The following is a 19804-nucleotide window of genomic DNA, read 5'->3' on the forward strand; positions in this document are numbered from 1 at the left end:
CTACAATAATGTACCTAATAAGCCCCTTTCCAGCAGCCAACTACAAGCACCAAGATCTGGAGTACCAGGTCCCCTGCAGAATAATGTGCACCCAAGAAGTGCAAATGGCCGCAGACCGATCATGTAATATCACAATTAGGTGGCTTTCTACCATCACTAACGGAGGGTTAAGAAACTAATTCAAAAACATTTGTCGAGCTATATATCTCACTCTGACATTATGACGTTAACCCAGCATAAAATGGACACATCAAATAGATTGTAATATACCGAAATGGGCAGTTAGCCCACAACAAAGATGGCTCTCTTCATACGCCCACAAGACTCCCCGCCAGCGCATCCGGCTACACCAGCTCCCTGAGCAAGGCCGGAAGGCCAACACATGTTGGAGGACACTTTCCCCACACCCCTACCCATCCACATGTCTCCTCCGCCTAGGAGTCGAACGTACGGCGCACGGCTTAGTTGTTTAACGGAAATATCAGCTGAAAGTAATGTTTCATTGTCAAAGACGACCGTGCTGTCTAGAATGATGCTAGAAAGTGTTAAAGAGTATATAGAAATCAACCCTGATGTTCCTGAAAGCATTGTTACATTAAGCAAGCTTCTCTTCGACGGCTTAATTAGGCGGTTTAGCCACAGAGAATCGGTTGAGTTAATTGCACAAACGGTTCTTTTAGATCCAAGGTTTAAAAGAGAGGGATTTGGAGATGAACAAAAGTACAAAGTTGCCTATAAGTCGCTTATCGGGAGGGTTAAAGCGGCAGCTCAGAATAGGGACGCAACACCAAGACTTCAGCCAGCATCACAAGCTAGCACTCCTTCTTCTATTGTTTGGGGCCGATTTGATAGGGCTCGTAGCCATTTGCATGCTAGGCAAGACCCCACAGCAGAAGCTACCGTCGAAATCGACAAATACTTAAATGAACCATATTTGGCACGCACATGTGACCCTTTGGAATGGTGGGAGACAAGGAAATTTACTTACCCAAATGTGTATGCAGTGGCAATGAAACGATTGTTTATTCCTGCTACCAGCGTGCCCTGTGAGAGATTGTTTTCTAAAGCAGGGCAGATATGCACAGAAAAGAGAAGTAGGCTTCTGAGCGAGAAAGTAAGTAAAATGTTATTTGTAAACAACAACTTGCACCTTACTTAAGGCCCATACACAGTTGACGATTTTCGGCCGAAAATTGCCCAGTGTGTATGCCCCGGAGATTGCCGACTAGCGATGATGCGCGCTCCCGCATCATCGCTAGGAAAGTGGTTCATCTGCTGGTTTTACCAGCAGATGTGGCGATGATGGATGGTTTTTCATCCATCATCGCCATGTGTGTACGCCTGCCGGGCTGAAAGATTAACCACTTTCAGCCCGGCGGACCGCCCCCCGCCCCCTCGCCCCCTCGCCTGTCTGTACTCACCCTGTGCTCCTTCTGGTCCGCCGGCTGGATGCTGCTGCTGCTGCAGAGCCCTGCTCCCCAGCCAGGCTGGCCCCGCCCCCAGCCTTGCTAACTACGGAGCAGACAGCACTGCTCTCTGCTAACACCCTGCTGGCCACCAATGTTTATATTATTCTGCCCACTGCCACCAATGAATTCATTAAATGCACCAATATAATATATATAAAATATATATATATATAATATATATATATATATACAGTATATATATATAAATATATATATAAATATATATATATATATATATATATATAAATATATATATATATTTATATATATATATATAAATATATTATATATATATATAAATATAATATACATATATATATATATATATATATAGTCCAGGAATCCACACACAAGGTGTAGAAAGGAGAGCACTCTCCAATCACAAATGTAATTTTGTGAAAAATCCAAAAGAGTTAGATAATGAAATAAAGAGACATCACAATCCTTGGAGATAAAGGTGATATAATAGTATGACAGCCCCGACGTTTCGGTCCTAATCAAGGACCATTATCAAGGAGCCTAAGGCATACAGAAAAACATAGGTCATATACACATTAACATAACAGCAAAAATGTGCATGAATACAGCAAAGTAAAAATAAAGGCTTACATTGTCATCAAAGTATACAGGTAGTCAGCGATGAGGTATTCTCTGCCATGTAGGACAGGACAAGGTCAGCTACCTAGTGAGTGCAGTCCGGGTCCCGCTATATATACCCATAGGAAGGGGTTAAAGAGCAGGAGATCGCGCCAGAATTGCCTGCGTGTCAGGCTGTTGGAGCGCAAGGCTATTTCCGGAAATACCGGAAGTCAAGTGGTCGGTGGAACGCACTTGACACGCACAGCTTCCGGGTAGCCGGGAGCTGTGTCATAGTTAAATGAGTACAGAGCGGCGGATGAAAGAACTGCGCTGATGGGGAATAGTTAAACAATGTAAACGGATGATCAAGGGTCAAACAAGACCCATTAAAGAAACAATTAGTCAAATTGGATTATGAGGGATCGCGCATGGCCGGGTAAATAGCGAGAGCCGGAGCCAGAAGCAGGAAAGTGCTGGGGAAGCAGATAAAAGGGCTAGTGGTTTATAGATAGTATTGAAGAGTCAAACTAAGTGCCAGAGGGCACTGTATAACAGTCTAACGAGTAACCAGGCAAAAGTAGGTGGGAATTAAAAAATAAATCAAATCAAAAGTGTCCGGGAGTGCTAAAGGAGAGAGAGATAAAGTGGTGAAAGTTATGTTAAATTTAGACAAGACGAGATGGTAGTGTGCAAAAAAAGGTACATGGGGGATGACATGGTAATGCAAAGGTGAATAATTATGCCACCAGAGGGGCGTGGCTACACATATATATGAAAAAATAATCAAGACAATTATGCGGTGAATACAGAGCATACATAAGGATAGGATAGAGCATAAATACATGAATACATGATGGTCGGGTGTGGGCAATATATACAAAAGTATCTCAAGAACAGCAGATAATGTATGTAGACATATAAATAGGAGATGGATTCATCAAGATGGTCTCAGGAAGATGGACAGGGGATTATTTTCATTAAGACCTCTGGGTGCGATTGTGTCAAGTCTGTGGATCCAGCGGCTCTCAAGTTTTTTAAGTCTCAGGCCCCTGTCACCTCCGCGGGGTGATGGGGGTACCCAGTCAATGAGTCGGCACCGGAGGTTGGCATTCTGATGACCTGCTGCAAGGAAATGTCTGGGGATGGGCAAATCTGCTTTCTTAGATTCAAGTGCACTACGGATGGAGTTCCTGTGGTTCGCCATCCTCTCTCTAAATTTCCTGGAAGTCATGCCAACATAGGCCAGTCCACAGGGGCAGTTCAGGAGATAAATAATATGGTCCATTTGGCAATGGAGGCGGTATTTAATTTTTATTGGTTTACCAGAGTGGGGGTGCGGGAAGGTAGGGCCAGGGGTCATGCTGCTGCAAGTGGTGCATCCAGTGCATCGGAAACATCCGGGGCGTTTGGTGTGTAGCCAAGTGATGCTGCTGTCGGGTGTGGGGTTCACCATCGGGCGCATAAGCAGTTGTTTCAGGTTGGGTCCTCTTTTGTGGGCAATCATTGGAGGTCCATATTGTTGTAGTTTGAGGTTTTTATCGGTGGCGATGATGGGCCAATGTTTTCTTAAGCTCTTCTGGACGCTGGAAGATACGTGGTCGTACTGGTTTACAAACACCATTCTTGGGGGTTTTGTAGATGTCGTCAAGGCTTTGGGCCGTGGTTGTAGTAGGTTGGATCTGGCTTTGACAAGGCAGCGTTTCAGGGTGCTGGGTGAGTAACCTCGTTCAGAGAAGCGGTGGGTCATTTCTTGGAGTTGAACTTCCATCGTGGCTTGGTCTGAATTGTTTCGGATGACCCGCATGTATTGGGAGATGGGTAAGTGTTCTTTGAGGGCTGGAGGGTGTTGACTGGTTGTTGAGAGTAATGTGTTGCGGTCTGTTGGTTTCCTGAATAGGCAGGTATGCAGAGTGCCATCCTTGATGGAGATGTTGATGTCCAGGAAGTTTATGGACTGCTGGTCACTGAGATGAGTGAATTTTATGGGACAATTGAGCTCATTTAAGGATTGAACCATTAGGTTAAATGCTTCAGTTGTGTCTGACCAGATTAGGAACACGTCGTCGATATAGCGCTTGTAGAAGAGTATCTGCGGGCCATATTGTGGCATGATGTGGGTCTCCTCGAAGTCAGCCATGTACAGGCAGGCGTACGACGGGGCCAAATTAGACCCCATCGCAGTCCCAGACACCTGTATGTAGTACTTGCGTTGGTAGAGGAAGTGGTTGCATTTAAGAATTGCTTCGGATAAATCGACCAAGAAGCTGGTAGGTGGTTCAAGGGTGGGTCGGGCATCCAGCTTGGATTTCAGTACCCGTAGGCCGTCTGTATGCGGGATCACTGTGTACAGTGAGCACACGTCCATAGTGGCCAATAGTACCGGGTTTGGTGGGAATACGATGGACTTTAATTTTCCGATAAAGTCAGTGGTATCTCGGACATATGTATTGCCGGAGGTTACCAGGGGTTGCAAAAAATGGTCCACATAGATGGCTAGAGGTTGTAGTAAAGAGAGTCTGGCGGAGATAATGGGTCTTCCAGGTGGGTGAGAGTGAGACTTATGGATCTTGGGTAGGGTGTATATGATGGGGCACACCGGGAAGTCTACTGTCAAGTATTCAAAGGCAGTAGACTTCCCGGTGTGCCCCATCATATACACCCTACCCAAGATCCATAAGTCTCACTCTCACCCACCTGGAAGACCCATTATCTCCGCCAGACTCTCTTTACTACAACCTCTAGCCATCTATGTGGACCATTTTTTGCAACCCCTGGTAACCTCCGGCAATACATATGTCCGAGATACCACTGACTTTATCGGAAAATTAAAGTCCATCGTATTCCCACCAAACCCGGTACTATTGGCCACTATGGACGTGTGCTCACTGTACACAGTGATCCCGCATACAGACGGCCTACGGGTACTGAAATCCAAGCTGGATGCCCGACCCACCCTTGAACCACCTACCAGCTTCTTGGTCGATTTATCCGAAGCAATTCTTAAATGCAACCACTTCCTCTACCAACGCAAGTACTACATACAGGTGTCTGGGACTGCGATGGGGTCTAATTTGGCCCCGTCGTACGCCTGCCTGTACATGGCTGACTTCGAGGAGACCCACATCATGCCACAATATGGCCCGCAGATACTCTTCTACAAGCGCTATATCGACGACGTGTTCCTAATCTGGTCAGACACAACTGAAGCATTTAACCTAATGGTTCAATCCTTAAATGAGCTCAATTGTCCCATAAAATTCACTCATCTCAGTGACCAGCAGTCCATAAACTTCCTGGACATCAACATCTCCATCAAGGATGGCACTCTGCATACCTGCCTATTCAGGAAACCAACAGACCGCAACACATTACTCTCAACAACCAGTCAACACCCTCCAGCCCTCAAAGAACACTTACCCATCTCCCAATACATGCGGGTCATCCGAAACAATTCAGACCAAGCCACGATGGAAGTTCAACTCCAAGAAATGACCCACCGCTTCTCTGAACGAGGTTACTCACCCAGCACCCTGAAACGCTGCCTTGTCAAAGCCAGATCCAACCTACTACAACCACGGCCCAAAGCCTTGACGACATCTACAAAACCCCCAAGAATGGTGTTTGTAAACCAGTACGACCACGTATCTTCCAGCGTCCAGAAGAGCTTAAGAAAACATTGGCCCATCATCGCCACCGATAAAAACCTCAAACTACAACAATATGGACCTCCAATGATTGCCCACAAAAGAGGACCCAACCTGAAACAACTGCTTATGCGCCCGATGGTGAACCCCACACCCGACAGCAGCATCACTTGGCTACACACCAAACGCCCCGGATGTTTCCGATGCACTGGATGCACCACTTGCAGCAGCATGACCCCTGGCCCTACCTTCCCGCACCCCCACTCTGGTAAACCAATAAAAATTAAATACCGCCTCCATTGCCAAATGGACCATATTATTTATCTCCTGAACTGCCCCTGTGGACTGGCCTATGTTGGCATGACTTCCAGGAAATTTAGAGAGAGGATGGCGAACCACAGGAACTCCATCCGTAGTGCACTTGAATCTAAGAAAGCAGATTTGCCCATCCCCAGACATTTCCTTGCAGCAGGTCATCAGAATGCCAACCTCCGGTGCCGACTCATTGACTGGGTACCCCCATCACCCCGCGGAGGTGACAGGGGCCTGAGACTTAAAAAACTTGAGAGCCGCTGGATCCACAGACTTGACACAATCGCACCCAGAGGTCTTAATGAAAATAATCCCCTGTCCATCTTCCTGAGACCATCTTGATGAATCCATCTCCTATTTATATGTCTACATACATTATCTGCTGTTCTTGAGATACTTTTGTATATATTGCCCACACCCGACCATCATGTATTCATGTATTTATGCTCTATCCTATCCTTATGTATGCTCTGTATTCACCGCATAATTGTCTTGATTATTTTTTCATATATATGTGTAGCCACGCCCCTCTGGTGGCATAATTATTCACCTTTGCATTACCATGTCATCCCCCATGTACCTTTTTTTGCACACTACCATCTCGTCTTGTCTAAATTTAACATAACTTTCACCACTTTATCTCTCTCTCCTTTAGCACTCCCGGACACTTTTGATTTGATTTATTTTTTAATTCCCACCTACTTTTGCCTGGTTACTCGTTAGACTGTTATACAGTGCCCTCTGGCACTTAGTTTGACTCTTCAATACTATCTATAAACCACTAGCCCTTTTATCTGCTTCCCCAGCACTTTCCTGCTTCTGGCTCCGGCTCTCGCTATTTACCCGGCCATGCGCGATCCCTCATAATCCAATTTGACTAATTGTTTCTTTAATGGGTCTTGTTTGACCCTTGATCATCCGTTTACATTGTTTAACTATTCCCCATCAGCGCAGTTCTTTCATCCGCCGCTCTGTACTCATTTAACTATGACACAGCTCCCGGCTACCCGGAAGCTGTGCGTGTCAAGTGCGTTCCACCGACCACTTGACTTCCGGTATTTCCGGAAATAGCCTTGCGCTCCAACAGCCTGACACGCAGGCAATTCTGGCGCGATCTCCTGCTCTTTAACCCCTTCCTATGGGTATATATAGCGGGACCCGGACTGCACTCACTAGGTAGCTGACCTTGTCCTGTCCTACATGGCAGAGAATACCTCATCGCTGACTACCTGTATACTTTGATGACAATGTAAGCCTTTATTTTTACTTTGCTGTATTCATGCACATTTTTGCTGTTATGTTAATGTGTATATGACCTATGTTTTTCTGTATGCCTTAGGCTCCTTGATAATGGTCCTTGATTAGGACCGAAACGTCGGGGCTGTCATACTATTATATCACCTTTATCTCCAAGGATTGTGATGTCTCTTTATTTCATTATCTAACTCTTTTGGATTTTTCACAAAATTACATTTGTGATTGGAGAGTGCTCTCCTTTCTACACCTTGTGTGTGGATTCCTGGACTATTTTTGAGTACCAGCCTTTTGGCCGGTGCTTTTGGTTGGGCACCCCACTGTTGCTTTCTTGGGTGAGAGTGCGGTCATTTGTATATGTATATATATATATATATATATATATATATATAAATATAATATAAATATATTATATTATATAATATATTATAATATATTGTTGGTGCATTTAAATGAATACATTGGTGGCAGTGGGCATATAAAAATATAAACATTGGTGGCCAGCTGTGTGCGTCATTATCTGCTGGGGACGGTGTAGGGCATGGGGCGCCCCAGGCGGGGGGGGAGGCGGTTGGTTGGTGCTTACCCGCTCCACTGAGGGGGGGGGTTATGCGGCCGGCGCGGTGCTCCACGGGGGAATTATGCGGCCGAGTCGCTCCAGGGGCACACAGGGGGGGGGGGGAGATGCGAACCCCGTCTAGTACATGCATGCCATTTAAATAAATACATACGTGGGCAGTTTTCATTTAAGTAAATATACATTTGTGGCAGTGGGCATATAAATATATAAACATTGGTGGGCAGTGTTGGCGCTAACGTATACATTGCTGGTCTGTGCCAGCAATGCATAAATTAGTGCCAACACTGCCCAACAATGTTTATATATTTATATGCCCACTGCCACCAATGTACTGTATATATGGAACCCTTGGAATTCAAACCCAGCCCATTTATAATGAAAGATTTTCAGCAAAGTCTTTTGCCTCCTGAAAATCTCTTGCTCTTTAGGGAAAATAGCTCAGTGTGTACGCACTACTTTGGGGAAAGATATATCTATCAAAGATTTTGGCAAAGTCTTTTGAAATGAAAATCTTTAAGTGTGTATGGGCCTTTAGAACAGGAAAGTTCTGTAAATGTTACTCGGTCGAGTATGTTCTTTAAAAAAAGTTTTACATTGTTTTTACTGTTTATGTTTAAGACAATAAATGATTGTTAATGGTGGGAGACAAGGAAAGTTGCTTAACCAAATGTGTATGCAGTGGCAATGAAACGATTGTTTATTCCTGCTACCAGCGTGCCCTGTGAGAGATTGTTTTCTAAAGCAGGGCAGATATGCACAGAAAAGAGAAGTAGGCTTCTGAGCGAGAAAATAAGTAAAATGTTATTTGTAAACAACAACTTGCACCTTATTTAGAACAAGAAAGTTTTGTAAATGTTACTCGGTCGAGTATGTTCTTAAAAAAAAGCTTTACATATTTTTACTGTTTATTTTTAAGACAATAAATGATTGTTGAACAAATTATGCTTCATTATTATTAAATTACCCTTTCAAGAATTCCCAGCAACTTGAACAGTATTGACGTCAATCAGCTAATCAGCTCCTACCTGTCATGTTTCAAACCAAGCCTGCAACTTCACAGGAAGGATCTGATTGGCCAGTGATAAAAAAACAGACACTATCACTTCACCGAGCTTAAAAAATCTTAAACCCCTTAGTGGCACATTTATCAAACCATATTTGCAGCTAAATCCCTGAAAACACACGGTTTCGGGGTTTAGCAGCAAATATTAAGTATCCCCTAAATGTATCATCGGGGAACTGCAGCAGGAATCTCCGATCCCTGCTGCAATCCCCCTTTCAGCGCCGCATCTCCATTGGTTTCTATGGGGGATGCGAAGCTGCCCGATGTATCAACATCAGGCAGCCCGGCTTCGCACCCCTGGGCTACCGCCATTCTGAGATTGCGATAGCCCATTGTAGTCTATGCCTACACATCGCACTGCCCGGCTCGGATGAGAGGGGTCAGCGGGGGTCTGACCCCCCGGCTTCCGGGTTAGGGCTTTGCAGGGACGGGCTCCTTTCGGAGCCCTGTCCCTGCGCCCTCAAAATTGATAAATTGCCCCGATATGATCAATACCCCAGGACACCACCTTCTCACAAAGGATTATTCCCTGTATTTGTCATTGTACAAGTATATAGGTAGGCATGAGGGAAATGGTTGTATTTAATGGGTGAGTAGACACTTTTATTTTTATATCATAGGGACCCCCTCCTCCCTCCCTAAACTGGCAATGAAAAGGGGTCTTCAAGAGGGAGGCCTGAATTGTACAGTGAGCCACAGAATGTCAGACTCCACCTCCCCCTACTGCCGTATCCGGCGGCGTGTATGCCTGAAATGCTGAGGGCCTATTTGGGAGATATTCAAGGGGAGGGGCTACAGGCTAATTGTAGTAGTACAGAGACCGGTAGCCCCACAGGAAGGGACCCTGAGATATATAAGGGGGGCAAGCCCAACGTATTCAATATTCAATTATCTACTGTGTTTACCACGCAGGGCTATTCAATTATTAGTCAATTTCCCCTGTGTGTAAAACCATAGATTGTACGGGCTAATACTGCTGAGAACAATCTATGTTAAGTGCACCACCTAGGTCAGGGTTAGAGAACCTTTGGCCCCAGCTGTTGTTGGACTACACATCCCAGCATTCCCTGCAACAGTTTTATCATGGCCAAATAGCAAATTGTAGCAGGGCATGCTGGGATGTGTAGTCCAACAACAACTGGAGGGCCAAAGGTTCCCCATCTCTTTGCTCTGTTTCCGGACTTCCCTCTTAACGAATGATTGCTATTACCTGTTCTAAACAGGTAAATGGGTAAGAAAGGTGTTTCCACACAGGTAATAACAATCAAACATTAAGAGGGAAGTCCAGAAACAGAGCATTGTGTCCCTCCTGGAAAGGGTCATGTTGGGAGGTATGGCACACTGACTCAAACCATAAATAACTGTTTTTTTTCCACACAAACTGAGTCGCCGAGCCGCCCAAATGATACGTATCTTTTCACAGATCGGCACGACGGGACCCGGATCCGCTCAGTGACCCGTTGTGACCATCTCTAAATCAAACAAGCATCAAATCAGGGTCAGGTATTAATTATGGGGGATTTTAATTTAACCGACATTGGGAAAACGAAACAGGTAAATCAGCAAGAAGCAATGGTTTCTTAAGCTTACTTAAAGACCAGTTTATTACACAAACGGTAGAAACTCCAACTCGTGATGAGGCACTCTTGGACTTAGTATTAACAAATAACACAGACTTAGTTTCAAACACAAAAGTAATTGAACAATTAGGGAACAGTGATCACAATATGGTTTCACTGGAAATCAGCTTCAGTAAATTACATCAAAAAGGATCTGCAAAAATACTAAACTTCAGAAAAGCGAACATTAAATTATTCAGGGAAGCCCTAACAGGAATTGGGTGGGAAACGGTTATGAAGGGAAAAAATGCAGAGGAAATGTGGGATACTCTAAAAAAGGTGCTTGATTCACTAACTATTGAATTCATTCCTAAAGTAACTAAAGGTAAATTCAACAAAAAAAAGCCACCATGGTTGGACAAAGAAGTAAGCTATCAACAATAAAACCAGAGCCTTTAAATTCTATAAAAATAACTTGAATGAGGAGGCGTTCGCAAAATACAAAGAATCAAACAAAACTTGTAAAGGGGTAATCAAATTAGCTAAAATATTTTATGAAGAGTGCATAGCCACTGAAAGCAAAACCAACCCAAAGAAGTTTTTTAAATACATAAATAGTAAACGTTTAATTAAGGTAAACATAGGCCCACTAACTGATACTAGTGGAAAAAGTGTTACGGAGGACAAGGGAAGAGCAAAACTGTTAAATAAGTTCTTCTCATCAGTATTTACTAAGGGAGAACAGACTGTGGAACGAACATTTACCACAAACGGGACAAGTAAGCCAGATCTCATTGTGGATTTCACGCCGAAGGAAATAATACTGAGGCTAAGCAAACTCAAAACAAATAAATCACCAGGGCCAGATGGGATTCATCCGAGGGTATTAATGGAATTAAGGGATGAACTAGCTACCCCCCTACATTATATCTTTAGCAAGTCACTATCGTCAGGTATAGTACCAAAAGATTGGAGAATAGCAGAGGTAGTGCCAATATTCAAAAAAGGAAAAAAGGAAGATCCCGCTAATTACAGACCCATTAGTTTAACATCAATTGTGGGTAAACTATTTGAAGGATTTTTAAGGGATGGTATCCAGGAATATTTAGACCATCACCGTCTACTCAGTACTAACCAACATGGGTTCGTGAAAAATCGTTCATGCCAAACTAATCTACTAGGGTTCTATGAAGAGGTTAGCAAAAACCTCGATAATGGAAATGCTGTAGATGTGATTTTCCTAGATTTCGCTAAAGCATTTGATACTGTCTCACACAAGAGATTGATTAATAAAATGGAGAACCTAGGATTGGGTGAAAATATATGCAGATGGGTAGGGAATTGGCTATGCAATAGAGAACAAAGAGTGGTTGTGAATGGTGCCGTATCAGATACGATACCGGAACTAAGTGGAGTGCCCCAGGGTTCGGTTTTGGGGCCAATTTTGTTTAACATTTTTATTAACGATATTGGGATAGGGTTACTCAGCAATATATCCATCTTTGCGGATTATACAAAACTTAGCAAAGTCATCAAATCATCAGAAGACATCACCATGCTTCAAAATGATCTTGCAATTCTAGATGAGTGGGCAAAAAAATGGAAGATGAGGTTCAATGTAGATAAATGTAAGGTCATGCACCTTGGGAGACACAACCAGTGTGCAAGTTACAACCTTAGCGGAGAGGAACTGGGTAATTCCATACTTGAAAAGGATCTAGGAGTCCAAATAGACAGCAAACTGGGATGTAGTTACAAAAAAGGCCAACAAAATTCTGTCATGTATTAAGAGGGGAATGAAAACTAGGGACTCAAGGGTAATTATGCCACTGTATAAAGCATTGGTGAGACCTCACCTCGAGTACGGAGTGCAGTTCTGGGCCCCGCACTATAAAAAGGACATCATAGAATTAGAAAAAGTCCAAAGAAGAGCAACAAAGCTTATTAGGGGAATGGAGAATTTAAGCTACGGGGAGAGATTAAGCAATTTGGGACTATTTACATTGGAAAAGAGACGTTTAAGGGGGGACATGCTCAGCATGTACAAGTATATCAAGGGCCAATATAAGGAACTGTCACACACCCTCTTTTCTACTAGAAAGGAATCTAGGACATGAGGGCATGAGTATAGATTAGAAGAAAAAAGATTTCATTCAGCTAGTAGAAAGAATTTCTTTACGGTCAGAACAGTCAAACTCTGGAACTCTCTTCCCAGAGAGGTGGTAACGGCTGGCTCATTAAATGCGTTCAAGGCAAAGTTGGACAAACATTTACTGGAGAAAAACATCCATGGGTACAAATAAGAAATATAATCTGTCTGTAAAATACCAGAACCTACCAAATCAGCAATGGATATCTATACCAGGTTGAACTAGATGGACGCAAGTCTTTTTTCAGCCTTACCTACTATGTAACTTGTGCATAAATTATCCACAGAGGACTGGGCTGAAATGGCACAGATTCACCACTGGAGGCCACCAGAGAGTCAATTACCAACATAGACTGAAATTAACCCATGAAAGACCAGACAGATGAGTCATTGATAATGACTCCTAACACCAGGCCATATTAAGAGAACATCTTACAGGCTTTTGAACCATCCAGCATCTGGTAAACTGCCATCTGCATTCAAGCATATTTAAAATACCATCTTTTAAATATCATTTTATGAATTGTTTTGTAATAAATTTGTGTATAATTTCAGACGTCCTATACCATATTTGATTTCATTTTTTATATGGTCCCTGAATATAAAATTCAAAATGGAAGCCCATGTGGAGTGAAGGCAAAAATTGACAAGGAATGTTTTGTTTCATGTAATTTTTCTAATCATCTATTTTTTTCACCTATTTCCATATACACTTCAATTGGAGAGGTGGAGTGTTATTGTGACCGTATATGTACATGTGTGTGTGTATATATATTATATATAAATATCAGCTCACAGAGTCCCCTTAATTTCTCTATTGTCCTAAGCATTGTTCCTTTGGGTGTACCGATAAGGTACAAGTACTGCAGATATAGAGAAAGTCCAGCGCCAGGGAGTTTTACTTTAACCACTTCCGGGCTCGGAAAATTTCCGGGCATACCACTATGTAGGTGCGCGCCAGTGGTGTCTCCATCGGAGCACCACTGGCGCACTACCTTAGGGGTCCCCCCCCCCCTGGTCCCTCTGCTCCGGCGTACACGGCAATCGTACGCCGGAGCTTCTCCGCCGCCAGCCGCCAATCATCTGACTTGTAGTGACGTCGGCGGCAGGCTGGGGGATGTTCGGGCGGCTCGGGGGGGGGGGGGGGACTCGGGACAGTTCAGTAACCCGAGTCCTCCCGAGCCGCGAACATCCCCCAGCCTGCCGCCGACGTCACTGCAGAATGTGACAGGCGCCGTGGCTGAGAGGGGTGAGAGGCAGAGCGGCTGCAGAGAAGCTCCGGCGTACTAACGCCGGAGTGAAGGAGGGAGGGACGTCTTCCAGCTGTCTGTGGTGTGTTTTGCTTGGGCAGGATAAACCTGTCCTGGTAGGTTTGTCCTTCCCCAGCAAAACTCACCACTCAAGGGGTTAAATTATAATTTTATAAGAGATACCAGGGTACATGTTTCCTAGCGCGGCGCCCAGATTTCTTACGTACGCAAACGTAGTGAAATCGCATCACATTGCCCGTTTTTACCGTGCGATGTGTGCAATGCGATTTCACGCCCTCCTGTCAGTCAGAACTCCAGAGGCACCAAGATGACATAACCACAGCCTACAGGAGCCATTTTAGGTGTGGATCGTGTCCCTGCCACCCCCAGTATCCACGCCACCCCAAAGCATGGCGAGCGCAGTGGAATGCGTACTCCGACCTTTTTCATTCCCCCACTATCCACGTCAGCGTGGAGTTGAATTTAGATAGTGTGTCGAGCGCAGCGAACCACCGAGCCTGTAGTGTGGTGAGGGGACGCGGATTACTTTACATGTTTTCCGCGTCCGCTCGCCACGCTTCGGGCTCGGTGGCTCGCCACACTATCTAAAATCAACTCCACGCTGACATGGATAGTGGGGGTATGAAAAGGTTGGAAGACGCGTTCTGCCGCCGCTCGACACGCTTCGGGGTGGTGTGGATACTGGGGGTGATGCTAAATGATGGCGCAGGTGCGGTTGCTTACAATTGTACAATTACAATTGTAAGCACCCATCACATACTATGCACACATCACATAGCATCACATCTCATGGTAAGCACCCCATCACATATCATGGCATGGGTGCTTGTACAATGAAATATCGCATCGCATTTGGTGCCATGCGATACTATGCGATATTTCATTGTATAAGCACTCCTGTTCAGTTAACATGGACATCGCATGCATCACACTGCACTATAGATGGTACGCGATGCAATGCAATTTCACTACGCAGAATAGCACAATAAGCTATTGGCGTAGTGGGCGCCGTGCTAGGAAACCAGTACCGATTATATGGATGTGTCCCGAGTGGACAAAGGCAGAACACAGTGGGTTTTGGGCCACACTTATAAAAGATATGGTATAAAGTGAAGAAAAATGAGAGAATGGGTGAGAGTAAAATTTTACTTTTATTAAACCCTTTAATATACGTCAGATTTCAATATTTAAAAAAAAAAAAAATTCTTCAAAATCAATTAATTAAATACACGTAATTACTTTGTCATAGCATGCAAATTGTATTCACATTTGTCATTTAGTAGACATCAAAGATACCATTGGAGAGGTGAAAATAATTTGCGGGGTAGTAACCAAAATGTTTAGTTAAATACAACAAGGCTAATGGCTTAATTCCATTCAACATTAAATCAGCAACAGTCAATCTGTAATAAATAATTCATGGATGCTGTATGTGCTTGAATGCTCAGTATTTTCCATTGCTGGCAATCAAGATACACAAGCGAATACCAACACAGTGGGCACATACTCTAATACTATTCTTCTCCAGTGATCCTACTACCTATCATCCTCTACTTGAATCTGGCACTCTCTCATTCCATTGGTATATACCCAAGGAACAGCAGAAGTGTCACTCTGGCTCCCCCTACCACTTTGGGGCTCTCTCATCTGCAAGGTTATACTGCCGTACATCACTGTGCCGCCTGATCCCATTCCGAACTTAGTAGCTAAGCAGTGAATGGCCGGATCAGTACTAATTGGGAGACCTTTTGGGAATATCCAGTGCTGTATTCGTACCCAGACAGCAGAAGCACCAGGTGACCTCAAGGGAGTCATTCCTCTATAATTTTCAAACTCATTTCCAATTTCCGTGGATCTCCTTCCAGTTTTTTGAAGAGACAATTATAAGAAAAGTAACTATTTACTATATATCAAACGCCAGACCAATAGGTGTACAGTATCCAATGAATTATTTATTACAGATTGACTGTTGCTGATTTAATGTTGAATGTAATTAAGCCATTAGCCTTGTTGTATTTAACTAAATATTTTGGATACTACCCCGCAAATCATTTTCGCCTCACCAATGGTATCTTTGATGTCTACTAAATGACAAATGTGAATATTTGCATGCTATGACAAAGTAATTACGTGTATTTATTTATTAATTGATTTTGAATAAAAAAAATTTGACGTATATTAAAGGGTTTAATAAAAGTTAAATTTTACTCTCACCCATTCTCTCATTTTTCTTCACTTTATACCATATCTTTTATAAGTGTGCCCCAAAACCCACTGTGTTCTGCCTTTGTCCACTCGGGACACATCCATATATTCAGTTGCTTTGCTGAACTTTTTTGGGAGCACCACCAACCCAGCACCTAGCTAAATTATATATAAGCAGTTATAGTTCTCTATATCACCTTTTCTACGTGTAAAATTATTGTGCCTGTGCCAATCCCTCTTTGTTGCATAAAACAAGTACCGATACCAATATGTGCGTTCAACACACAAGGACATGAGACATGCCAGATGGGTGTGGGCAGAGGGTGGGTGACAGTACGGTAAATGTACATCCCTTATGTTACAAGATCGAGTGCACGTTTGCTATGGTGAACCAATATTTAACCTGTGACCCCTCTTATGGGGAGCTTTAATGTATGCACCTAACCCAGATGGGTGGGATATGTGTGTGTGTTGCAATTATGCTATTTTGTGTATAAAAAAAACACTGTAATAAAACCGAATGCTTTGAGGTTGATAACAGTCTGGTATCATTTTCTTTGTATTCTCCCGATTGATTGGCAAGGTCAGCAGGGGTGACTGAATATATTGAAGGGACTTGTTACAGAATCTATCACCTCTGTCAACGATCTTTGGCTATAGTGAGAAATTAGATGTTAACCGCTAGCAGAGATTGGTGAGTGATTCCCGAGGACACCCAAAAACTCCTTCCTCCGACAACAAAGCAAAAATCATACACTATGAGGGCATGTATTTACTCAATCATGTACTGCGTCTAGACAGCCGTGCGGACCAGATTCGCACAGTGCAGAAAGACTAATTCTCTCTCTGTACCCTATAATGCAGTGGTGGCCAGAAGGTCGATCGCGATCTACCAGTCGATCGCGGGCCTTCCGCCGGTAGATCGCGATCGGTATTGTGCCCAGTCCCCGTTAAAATAGTCTGCTGCTGCCCGTGTGCTGGCTGAAGCCTCTCAGGGCTTCAGCGTTCCCAGTGGTGCACTGCGCGGGTGCGCGGGTGCACGGATGACGTCACCGCGCACCGGCGCATCAGCTCAGTGTAGGACTGGGAACGCTGAAGAAGGCGGGAGCTGCAGAGTGTGCAGACTGCAGAGCGGGCAGTGTGTCTCGAGTGTCTCCAGCATCCAGCGTCCAGCAAGGTACTGTAGTAAGCGCCTGTGCAATCAGCTTCTGATAATTAAGCCCGGACCTGTGCTGTAGGGGAGGGGAGGGGAGGGGGGTGCGTTATGGAGAGGCGAACATCGTGTGTCACCACTTGCAGGGGCTGCTTGATATGTGATTGCTTTGAAAACAGTTCTCAGTTATTTATTCACATTGTCTAACACCCTTATGTTTGTGCCACAAATGCAAACCCAGCAAATTGGATGTTGTTTCATGTTAATGAGGGGAGGGGGTTCTAAAATCTGGGGACCCCAAACAAGGCAAGCGTTTTCTGTAAGGTGCCTTATCCATTTATGGTGGTTGTTACATGGAGGGAGGTGGCCCCCATGTGTCCCCTATCAGCCATGGGTGCCCAATGTGTGCTGTATAATTCCTTTGGTACCCCCTTGTGTCACATATCAGCCAGGGGTGCCCAATGTGTGCTGTATAATTCCATTTGCACCCCCTTGTGTCACATATCAGCCAGGGGTGCCCAAATGTGTGCGGTATAATTCCAAGGGTGCCCAAATGTGTGCTGTACCAAGGGTGCCCAAATGTGTGCTGTACCAAGGGTGCCCAAATGTGTGCGGTATAATTCCAAGGGTGCCCAAATGTGTGTTGTACCAAGGGTGACCGAATGTGTGCTGTACCAAGGGTGCCCAAATGTGTGCGGTATAATTCCAAGGGTGCCCAAATGTGTGCTGTACCAAGGGTGCCCAAATGTGTGCTGTACCAAGGGTGCCCAAATGTGTGCGGTATAATTCCAAGGGTGCCCAAATGTGTGCTGTACCAAGGGTGCCCAAATGTGTGCTGTACCAAGGGTGCCCAAATGTGTGCGGTATAATTCCAAGGGTGCCCAAATGTGTGCTGTACCAAGGGTGCCCAAATGTGTGCTGTACCAAGGGTGCCCAAATGTGTGCGGTATAATTCCATTGGTACTCTCATGTCTCCCATATCAGCCAGGGGTGCCGAAATGTGTGCTGTAAAACTCCAAGGGTGCCCAAATGTGTGCGGTATAATTCCATTGGTAGCCCAAATGTGTGCTGTATAATTCCATTGGTACCCTCATGTCTCCCATATAAGCCAGGGGTGCCCAAATGTGTGCGGTATAATTCCAAGGGTGCCCAAATGTGTGCTGTACCAAGGGTGCCCAAATGTGTGCTGTACCAAGGGTGCCCAAATGTGTGCTGTACCAAGGGTGCCCAAATGTGTGCGGTATAATTCCAAGGGTGCCCAAATGTGTGCCGTACCAAGGGTGCCCAAATGTGTGCTGTACCAAGGGTGCCCAAATGTGTGCTGTACCAAGGGTGCCCAAATGTGTGCGGTATAATTCCATTGGTACTCTCATGTCTCCCATATCAGCCAGGGGTGCCGAAATGTGTGCTGTAAAACTCCAAGGGTGCCCAAATGTGTGCGGTATAATTCCATTGGTACCCTCATGTCTCCCATATCAGCCAGGGGTGCCCAAATGTGTGCGGTATAATTCCATTGGTACTATCATGTCTCCCATATCAGCCAGGGGTGCCGAAATGTGTGCTGTAAAACTCCAAGGGTGCCCAAATGTGTGCTGTACCAAGGGTGCCCAAATGTGTGCGGTATAATTCCATTGGTACCCCCATGTGTCCCCTATCAGTCCAGGGTTGCCCAAATGTGCGCTGTATAATTCCAAGGGTGCCCAAATGTGTGCGGTATAATTCCATTGGTACCCCCATGTGTCCCCTATCAGTCCAGGGTTGCCCAAATGTGTGCGGTATAATTCCATTGGTACCCCAAATGTGTGCAGTATAATTTCAGGGGTGCCCAAATGTGTTGTCACTTAGGTCACAGAGTCTTTGAGGTGCAGGGAAGAGCAAGGCAAGCCATTGTCTACAAGTCTGAGCGGTCACAGTGCAGGAGCATTTTATCACCTCCACGAGAGTCTTCAAGGAAGAACAGGCAAACTATTGGTAAGTATATCCACTGAGTGTGCTGCTATGGTGGCTAATATGAAGTGGGGACTGATATTTATCATGATGTTTTTGTTTCCTAGGAGCCTGCTATCACCATGAGTACTGCACAAAATGCCAAGAAGCCAAAAACATACTATTTCCACTCTGAATGGGAGAATGACTTTTTTTTCACAATGTCAAACTCAAAATGTGTATGTCTGATCTGCCATTCTAAAGTTGCAATTGCAAAAAGAGGGAATCTGGAACGGCATTTTAAAACCATGCACAATAAGTTTGACACCGATTATCCTCCTAAAAGTGAATTGCGGAAGAAGAAAGTTCACCAGCTAAAACTGCACCTTAGCACTCAGCAGTCAGTTTTTACAAGACCAAGGGCCTTATTTTGGTTCATTCTTTCTGACAAAATCCTTCTTAGATGGACAAAACCATGTGCACTGCAGGGGGGGCAGATGTAACATGTGCAGAGAGAATTAGATCTGGGTGAGTAATTTTGTTTCTGTGCAGGGAAAATACTGACTGCTTTATTTTTACACTGCAATATAGATCTCACTTTGAAGTAAAACCCCACCCAAATCTAATTCTCTCTGCACAA

General features: G+C 44.4%; 1 protein-coding gene across 1 annotated transcript in view; it reads right to left on the reverse strand.

Annotated features, from left to right (window-relative positions):
- Window positions 1-19804, reverse strand: part of LOC146010088 (uncharacterized) — a 340453-nt gene that overhangs the window by 217801 nt on the left and 102848 nt on the right. The window lies entirely within an intron of this gene.

This window comes from Crinia signifera, chromosome 6, assembly GCF_055691185.1.
Source record: "Crinia signifera chromosome 6, ASM5569118v1, whole genome shotgun sequence".
Lineage (NCBI taxonomy): Eukaryota > Metazoa > Chordata > Amphibia > Anura > Myobatrachidae > Crinia > Crinia signifera.